The sequence below is a fragment of the Priapulus caudatus genome, unplaced genomic scaffold, assembly GCF_000485595.1.
Source record: "Priapulus caudatus unplaced genomic scaffold, Priapulus_caudatus-5.0.1 Scaffold301, whole genome shotgun sequence".
In the NCBI taxonomy this organism is placed as follows: domain Eukaryota; kingdom Metazoa; phylum Priapulida; class Priapulimorpha; order Priapulimorphida; family Priapulidae; genus Priapulus; species Priapulus caudatus.
The window spans coordinates 100,731-111,410 of record NW_014577362.1 but is presented as its reverse complement, the minus strand read 5'-3'; positions in this window follow the sequence as shown (position 1 = coordinate 111,410).

Genomic DNA, 10,680 nt, shown 5'->3' with positions numbered 1-10,680 from the left:
TCTCTGACGCTCCCGCTCTCTTTTGTTCTCTCTCTCTCTCTCTCTCTCTCTCTCTCTCCTCTCCATCTTGCTTGCTCTCGTGCGCGCTCTCTCTTTCTGTTTCTTTCTCTATTGTCCCCCTCTCTCTTTCTCTAGGCAGACTGCCGGAGTAATCCTAAACGCTGGGTGGATATAACGCACGTCACCGTGATGAATTGACTGCGTAAAGGCGCGGTGCAGGCAAGCGAGTGGCGAGAAGCCGAGAGAGCGTAAAGGATGTTATTACAGCCCGCCGCAGACGTGCCAGGGGTGGATCTAGGGGGGGGGGTGTCCGGAGGGTCCGGACCCCCCCTTTAATTTCAAAGTGCCCGTCAAAAATTAATGCTCAAATGCTCTCAAAATGCACACATTTTAAAAAATTTTCTTGGGGGAGGTACTCCAAAACCCCCCTCGGCAGCTTTTTAAAACACCAGAAACATTAAGCAGGAAAAGTGCCCATTATTTCTTCCTAGACACCGCCCTTTCAAAATTCCTGCATCCGCCCCTGCGTGCCTCCCTCCTCCCGTACATGCCCCTCCCCCTATCATTATAGTCGGAGCTGCCTCCGTAACACGTTCTGACGTGACTGTCTAGTTGATGTTTCGCGCAATCTTTCGGATGCTTCACGGCCGACCAGCTTCTATGTAGAACACAGAGTTTGCCCTGAGCCGTATGTGTGTATAGGTGTATATGTGTATAGGTTTATATGTGTATAGGTGTATATGTGTATAGGTGTATATGTGTATATGTGTATATGTGTATATGTGTGTATGTGTATAGGTGTATATGTGTATATGTGTATAGGTGTATATGTGTATAGGTGTATATGTGTATATGTGTATATGTGTATAGGTGTATATGTGTATAGGTGTATATGTGTATATGTGTATATGTGTNTTCTGCTTCTTCTTCTTTCTTCTTCATCTTTGTCTTTCTTTCGTTTCTTCTTCTTTTTCTTCTTTGTGTCTTTTTCCTCTTCTTGCTGCATGTCGTTTCGTCGTCGTCGGTCGTCACTGTTGTTATGCTGTTGCTGCTGATGCTGACTGCTGCTTGCTGCTGCGCTGCTGCTTGCTGCCTGCTGCTGCCTGCTGCTGCTACTACTACTACTACTACTACTACTACTACTACTACTATTACTATTACTATTACTATTACTACTTCTACTACTTTACTAGCTACTACTACTTACTACTACTACTACTACTACTACTAATTACTATTACTATTACTATTACTTACTTCTACTACTACTACTACTACTACTACTCACTACTACTAGTACTAGCTACTTACAACTACTGCTACTACTACTACTAACTACTACTTCTGCTCTTCATATCATAACGACAAAACAGAATGAAAACAATGCGTGGCGCTAAAAAAGCCGGCAGGATGTCAGGTAACCGTGCACGCAGCGTGATGCCAAATGTCTTCTTCACTACGGCCGCATCGTAATCACTGTTGACAACGAGGGCGTCTCTATCTATCATTATGCATCGTAATCACTCCGGCTTGCGACAAGTTTGGGTGTGTGTGTCAGCCTTTCCGTTCTCCAGACGCAACGCTTCGTAATGATTTCTTCCTTCCGAGCAGAGGTACGCGAAATATCAGCGCGCTGTTTATGTGTATTATATATATATACTTATAATATATATATATATTATATATAATATATATATATATATAGATATATATCATATAATATATATGTGTGTGTGTGTGATGTGTGGTGTCGTGCGTGCCGTGCGTACGTACGTAGCTGGCGGTGCGTTGCGTGCGCGCTGTGTCGTCGTGTGTGTGTGTGCGCGTGTGTGTTGTCGTGTGCGCGCGTGTGTGTGTGTGTGCGTGTGTGTGTGTGGTGTGTGTGCGCGCGCGTGTGTGCTACATGTGTGTGTATCGTGTTTTTTCGTGTTTCGGCTGCTAAAACACGGTACTCTGTCGTGGGCAGGTAGATTCTTGTATGCGGGCGTGTGTCGGGTGTCTTTACCCTGTACATATAACGGTGCTATTACCTGGTACATGAATACGTCTATTGTTGCGTCGCAATACTGGCGAATTCGACACGCGGCATGATTGGCGGATTGTTCGTGAATCGTCGGAAAACGCGTTTTGATCGAATCCGCCATTTTTAGCGCGCCGCCGCAGTGCGGTTAATGCACACTACCATTCCTCTCTCACACTGTATCTCTCAGCCAACGATAATATATATTATAGAGAGAGAGAGAGAGAGAAAGAGAAAGAGAGAGAGCGCGCGAGCGCGCAAGCCGTGAAGAGAGAAGGATCGAGAGAGAGCTTTCAAAGCCAAAAAAAAGAAAGCCCGCAAGAGAGAGAGAGAGAGAAAGGAAAAACGATAGAATAACACGTCGATAAACTTGCATTTCCCATTCATCACGCGCGGGAATTTCGCGTCTAGAAAGCGATACGCGACGTGATCGCGAGTTGGGGAGATACATTTCTCCAACAACGCGCTCCGAGGTCGTATAATCACTTTGCAAACGCATTCACGCGCGCGCGCAAGCGGCCGTATGGCTAGCGAGTGTATATATACGCGGGAAATCTTGTTTCGCGCTCGTCTATCTCCGCATTTCATTGTGCGTTTATGTCTATAGCAAGCGTTTTCAATCATCAACTGATAGCGATCAGATGGCGCGGTCGAGGAAGGTGATGAATGAAGCTTATTGCAAGCTAGCCATTAAGCGATTTCTCTCATGCTTCGGTTGCGCGACTATTAAAGAGCAGCGATCGCGCTTGTGATTAACCGTCACTCTCAGAGTCAGGCAGAGTCGATCTATTATCTGTCGATCTACCTATCTAGCTAGCTAGCTAGCTATCTATCAATCTATCGATCAATTTATCTATATATCTATCTATCTTTCTTTCTTTCGATCAATGGATCAATCAACCAAGCGATCGGTCGGTTACGATGCCTGATGCAGAAAATTCGCGGAACTATGAGGATTATATATAAAACATGCATTATGTTATCGCTGGATATCGCTCGCGTGCTTTTCACGTATCGCTAAATCGCTATCGCGAAACGGCGCTAATGGGATTGCTTCGTTGGGACAAGGCAATCACGAATATAGAATACGTGCAAATAAATATAATACATAATATATAGATACAATAAATACATGTGTATGTGCGGTGTGCGTGTGCTGTGTGTGTGTGTGTGCGTGTGCGTGTGCGTGTGCGTAGCGTGTGCGTGTGCCGTGCGTGGTGTGCTGTGGATGTTGTGTGTGTGCCGTGCTGCGTGTGCGTGCGTCAGTTGCGTGTGCGTGTGCGTGCGTGTTGCGTGTTGCGTGTGCGGTTTGTGTGTGTGTGTGTGTGTGTGTGTTGTGTGTGTGTGTGTGTGTGTGTGTGTGTGTGTACGGTGTACCACGCTCTAAACATGGCTTCGCGCGTTAGTGTATGTCAAATCTCAACACCGCACAGGCGTGCCGCCAAATCAGAACGACAAAAACGTCACCGCAGAAACAAAACTCCGACAACACCAACATTCGGCAGCGACAGCTTTTCCCATTCGTAGATGAGCAACCGTAGAGAATTAGCGCATGTTGTAAGCTCATTTCGCTGCTCTGCAGTTGCGGAGAACCATAATACGTATACCGGCTATTACAACTCACGCCACAGAGAGCGCGGCGAGTTTGAAAGCTATCAGATATAGTTAACTGTGTACATTGATTGACCATCAGGCCTCGGCCGCATCCATCGTCTGGACCCACGCTCAGTGGTAGGTTGTGCGGGTGCTTGGAACTCGCTTATACCGGTCGGTAGCGATCTGCTTAGTGTGCTACACACTCTTATTACTAACATACTCCCGACCAATATTACACATATAAGCACATATACACCTATACACATATACACATATTTACAACATATACACATATAACAACACTATACACATTTATACACCTTACACGCCTAATAACATATACACATATTACACATATACACCTATACACATATACACATATACACATTTACACCTATAACACATCATACCCGCTATACAACATATACACCTATACACATATTACACATATACACATATACACCTATACACCATAAATAACACAATATACACATTATTTACACATATACACATATACCACATATACAACCTATACACCATATACACATATACACATATACACCTATACACATATACACAATAATACACATATACACATATACCACCTATCACATATACAACCTATACACCTATACACATATACACCTATACACCTATACACAATATACACTTATACACCTATACACATTACCACACTACTACACTATACACTATACACCTATAAACATTATACACATATTACACACTATACACCTAGTACACCTATAACACATATACACATATTACACATATACACATATACACAGTGACAATATACACATGTACACATAATACACAATTACACCTATTACACATATACACATATACACATTATACACATATACAACTATACACATATTTACACCTATACACCTATACACATATACACATATACACACATATAACATACTACACATAATGCCACCTATACAAAATATACACAATATACACATATACACCATATACACATATACACAGTATACACTATACCACATATACACATATACACCTATACACATATACACCTATACACATTATACACATATACAATATACAAACATATACACATAATACAACATATACACATATACACATATACACTATACACATATCACACTATACCATATACACCTGCCTATACATATATAACATAGTACACGCTATACAGCATATACACCTATTACAGCATATACACTTATACACATCATAACACATATACACATATACTAACATATACACATTACACCATATACACATATACACATATACACCTATACCCATACACATCATTACACACATATACAACATATACACATATACACATATACACATATACACATATAACACTATACACAAACATTATACACATATTACACCATACACATATTACAGCCTATACACCTATACACATTATTTACACCTATACACTATACACATACCTACACGTATACACATATACACCTATACAGCCTATACACATCATACACATATACACCTATTACAGCATATACATATATACACATATACACCTAATACACGATATACTCACTATACACTATACACCTATAACACCTATACACCTATACACATATACACCTTATACATATATTACACATATACACATATACACTATACACATATACACTATACACATATACACCTATACACCTATTACACTATACACATTATACACCTAATACACATATACCACATTTATACATATACACCTATACACATATACCACATATACACATACACACATTCATTACACATATTTACACATATACACCTATACACATATACACATATCCACACATATACACATATACACATATACACATTATACGACATATACACATATTACACATATACAACAATTATACACATATACCACCCTATACACATACACACATATACACATATTACACATATATGTACATGATACACATAATACACTATATACAATATATACATTATACACATATCACATATTACACATATACACCTATACACATATACACCTATACACATATACACATATACACATAGTACAAAAAACATACACACATACACACATATACAACATAGTACTACATATACACATTTATACACCGATACACATTATAACCTATAGACATATACACCTATATCACACATACGGCTTCAGGGCCAAACTCTGGCTGTGGCTACATTAGAAGCTGGTCTGGCCCCGTGAAGCATCCAGAAAAGATTGCGCGAAACATCAACTAGCACAGGTCACGTCAGAACGTGTTACGGAGGCAGCTCCGACTATAATGATAGGGGCGAGCCGGGCATGTACGGGAGGAGGGCAGGCACGCAGGCCGGCGGATGCATGGATTTTGGAAAGGCGGTGTCCAGGCAAGAAATTAATGGGTCACTATTTTCCCATCTGCTTTAATGTTTTCTGGTGTTTTTAAAAAGCTGCGACGGGAGCGCCGGGCGTTTAGGGCGACTTAGGGGAGGGTGTTGGAGTAACCTCCCCACAAGAAAATTTTTAAAAATGTAGTGCATTCTGATAGAGCATTTGAGCCTATTTAATTTTTTTGACGGGCACTTTTGAAATTAGGGGGGGGTGCCGGACCCTCCGGACCCCCCCCCTAGATCTGCCCCCGCCACCGTCTGCGGTTGTGCTGTAATAACACCCCTTCTCGCTCTTCTCCGGGCTTTCTCGCCACCCCTCGGCTTGCCTGCCACGCGCGCCTTTACGCAGTCAATTCATCACCGTGACGGTGCGTATATATTCCACAGCGTTCGGGGATTACTCCGGCAGTCTGCCTTATAGAGAAGAGACAGAGGGCGGACAATAAGAGAAAGAAACAGAAAGAGAACGAGCGCGCACGAAGAGCAAGCAACGATGGATGAGGAGAGAGAGAGAGAGAGAGAGAACAAATGAGGAGCGGGAGCGTTCAGAGAGACATGGAGACGAGAAAAAAGGAGGAAAAGAGGAGAAGCAGAGCAGAGAGAGAGAGTGAGCAAGAGAGCGGAGAGAGATGTAAGGAGACAGGAGAGCAAGAGATGATGGCAGAGAGAGAGAGAGAGAGAGAGAGAGAGAGAGAGAGAGAGAGAGAGAGCAATGAGCAGGGGCGAGAGAGAGCAATCGAGAGGGCGAGCAGAGAGCAAGGGATAGAAATGACACAGCGAGATATAGGCAGATCAGAGTGATGAGAAAGAGACGAGCCGCGCGGCCAGAGAGAGATTGGCCGCAAGCAAAAAAGCTAGACTGAGGCGCAAGTTTCTCACTTTAGCCAACGCCGTCAGCGTTCGCGCTCGTGTGTGTTGTGTGTGTTTGCTGTGTTTGGTGTGGCACTTGCAGTGTGTTGCGTGTGCTGTTTGTGTTGTGTATGCGTGCGTAGTTGTGCGTTGCGCACCAGTGCGCTATGTCGTGCGCGCCGCTCATGTGTGTGTGTGTGTAGGCTGCTGGCGTGTGTGGTGTGCGCTGCCGCGCTGTGTGTGTGTGTCGTTGCGCGCGCGCATGTGTCGTGTTGCGTGTTTAAACGCGTAAGAAACGCTAATTGACAAAGTAGATTAATTGCGGAAAAGAAATGATCCGGCCAGCTTATAGCGCGAAAAGCTGGCGATTGTAGTATCGTGGACTGGCTGGAGATGAAGGAAAACAACACGGCTTACTGTCGAGTTCGACAGCTCTGTGCAGCGCCTGTATACATTGCTGTTCTAACCTGAAAAAGCGGGAGTTTCGTCATGCTATATTGGCGCAGTATTGTGCGATGCAATGCGACGCCGTTGGAGTAGTGAATAGCTACCGATGAAATTCTAAACCACGGTGCAGACTGTAGGAGCAGTCATCTCTCACAAAACATTACGCCACGGCGCACGCTCGCGCACATGCACACATTCGACATTATACAGACACACAACACGCCGCCGCGCACATTACATTCGGGCGGCACGCTCGTACATCGAAGAAGAAGAAGAAGAAGAAGAAGAAGAAGAAGACGAAGAAGAAGAAGACGTGACGAAGAAGAAGAAAACGAATAAGAATAAGAAACAGGTCTAGCTCAAAAAACCCGATAAAATATGAGAGCCGATATGAATGACGCAGAGCGAGCATATTCTTACGTACTTACCCACGAGGAGCAAGATGCTTGCTAGCAGAAACTTCATCCTTCAATGCTGACTCACTGAGTCTTGATATCGAACACGGCAAGCGCCGTTTTTTTCTTCGCTAACAAATCTTCTAAAATCCTTCCACGGATTTTCTCCTCCTTCGTCTGCCTTCGAGTTATTGTCAGTATTATTCTTACTTCTAGTTACAGCGAGTTACAAGCCGTCCACTTTCGTTTTTCCTCTCCTACGCGCGCGCAGACGCACGCTCCTCCGTAACGCGATCACAGACGCTCGAGTCTCAACAGTAACAACCGCGATGTGGAGCTTACGAATTCTACGCGGTTCTCTAACGCAAGCACCTGTCTATACCTGCCCCCCTGCGCACAATGCCGATCTGTTTCCAATGTAGGCCGCTTATACGTGGTGACATCGTTTCGCTCGCTCTACCAGAACGCGCGTGAAATTTCATTGGAGCAAAACCTTATCGGTGCACCGTGGTCGGTTTTCGTGACGTCATAATTCCGATGCAGAAGATCGCCAAAGCAGAAGAAGGAACCCCGCGATTCCGACGCACGTGTTAGTGATGCCGTCATGCTTCATTTACTTACTTAACTAACTCGACGCGGTGCGCAGGAGGTGCGGTGCAGAAATGGAAAGTTGCGTGTGCGCGGGTGGGGCGGGCCGACGGGGGTGGGAGAAAGCGAGAGTGAGCGTGTGCGCGAGAGAGAGCGAGAAAGTGAGAGTGAGAGTGAGTGTGAGTGAAGGGGTGAGGGAGGGAGGGAAGAAGATAGAAATAGAAAAATAGAGAGATAGAGAGAGAGAGAGAGAGAGAGAGAGAGAGAGAGAGAGAGAGAGAGAGAGAGAGAGGGGGTGGGGAGAAAGAAGGAGACAGAGAAATAGAGAAGGGGCGATAGATAGAGAGTGAAGGGGTGAGGGAGGGAGGGAAGAAGATAGAAAGAGAAAGAGAGAGAGAGAGAGAGAGAGAGAGAGAGAGAGAGAGAGAGAGAGAGAGAGAGAGAGAGAGAGAGAGGGGGTGGGGAGAAAGAATGAGACAGAGAAATAGAGAAGGGGCGATAGATAGAGAGGGAGAGGAGTACATAGACATAGAAAAAAAGAGATATCTAAAGAGGAAGATGGAGTAAGAAAGGCGTCTAGTTAGAAAGAGATAGAGCGAGGGGGGCACGTAAACCAGGCACGTAACCATAGCACGTAAACCAGTATATTCTAAAATTTCTGTAAATTTCAGTAAGCTACTCACGAAATGAAACACGACAGCTTATTTTAGTTGGAAGTCTGCCTATAGTGCCTGTATATCGCGTGCATGTGTAAGGAGAAGATGAAACTATATGATCACTGCATGGCGAGCAACCGAATGCGTGCGCCGTCATCTTTGATCGAATACGAAGATTTCGACGTCTGTCAGTGCGTGTCTGTCTCTAGCTGTGTATGTTATGTCGACAGCCCGCAAGCGCTCAAGTTACGCTACAAAAATCGCAAACGAGAGTAGATTTCGACTTGATCCAGCTTTTCTGTAAAATGACCACCGCTGGGACCGCGTCAGTCGCATGCGCGTCTCCACGGAACGCCATCCTAATCCGCTAGTCTTGCACGACCTACGCATTTCATACGAACGCGATCCCCCGTCAGAGTAGCGGATTCGTCTGGCAGGCGCCCGCCTGTTCTCATGTGTGTGATTACATCTGTAAAAAATAGATTACGTACTTGCTATCGATCAGCCAGCAGCAGGTGGATGTCAGTGTGGCGCGCGTAACGGCAGATGGTTATATAACTCCACGATGTGACGGAGTCTACAGCCCTACCCACTACACAACACCTCGTGTGAGGGGACCCACAGTCCCGCCCACACATCACTACATAACACCCCGTGTGTGTGAGGGAGTCCACAGCCCCACCCACTACATAACACCCCGTGTGAGGGAGTCCACAGCCGTGCGTGTGGCGTGTGCGTGTGCGTGTAGTGGCGTGTGGCGTGCTGTGCGTGTGGCGTGTGCGTGATGCTTGTGTGGGCGTGTGCGTGTGCGTGTGCGTGTGCGGTGTCTTGTGCGTGTGCGTAGTGCGTGTGCGTGTGCGTGTGCGTGTGCGGTGCGTGCGCGTGCGGTCGTCGTGCAGTGTGCGTGTGGTGCGGCCTGTGCGTGCGTGTCGTGCGTGTGCTGTGTGTTGTGTGTGTGTTGGTGTGTGTGTGTGTGTGTGTGTGTGTGTTGTGTGTCGTGTGCCGTGTGGCGTGTGGCGTTCGTGTGCGCTGCGTGTGCGTGGCGTGTGCGTGTGTGTGGTGTCGTGTGCGTGTGCGTGTGTGTGGTGTGTGTGTGTGTGTGTTGCGTGTGCTGTTGTGTGTGTGTGTCGTGTGGCGTAGTGCGTGTTGCGTGTGCTGTGCCGTGTGCGTGTGCCGTGTGTGTGTGTGTGTGCGTGTGGCGTGTGTCGTGGGTTGTGTGTGTGTGTGTGTGTGTGCGTGTGCCTGGACTGTGTTTGGCACGCCGGGCGCGTGTGTGTGTGTGCGTATGTGTGTGGTGCGTGTGTGTAATGCGCGCTGCGTGCATGTGTGTGTGTGTGTGTCGCGTGCGTGGCGTGCGTGTGTGTATGTGTGTGGTGTGTGTGTGTGTGCGTGGGGTGTGTGCGCGGCGCGCGTGTGTGTGTGTGCATGTGTGTGTGTGTGTTGTGTGTGTGTGTGTGTGTGTGTGATTTGTGTGCATGGTGTGTGTGTGTGGTGTGTGTGTGTGGTTTGTGTGTGTGTGTGTGGTGCTGGTTGTGTGTGTGTGGGCTGCCGTGTGTATATCGCGCTGGCAGGTGTGTGGTGTGACCGCACTATCGCACTACAAAAGACGTACACAACAAATTTTATCGGCAAAAACTAAAATCACTAGAAAACTAACTGCACACAATGTGTGCACATGCGTCCAATTAGAAGTTTACGGCAAAGAAAC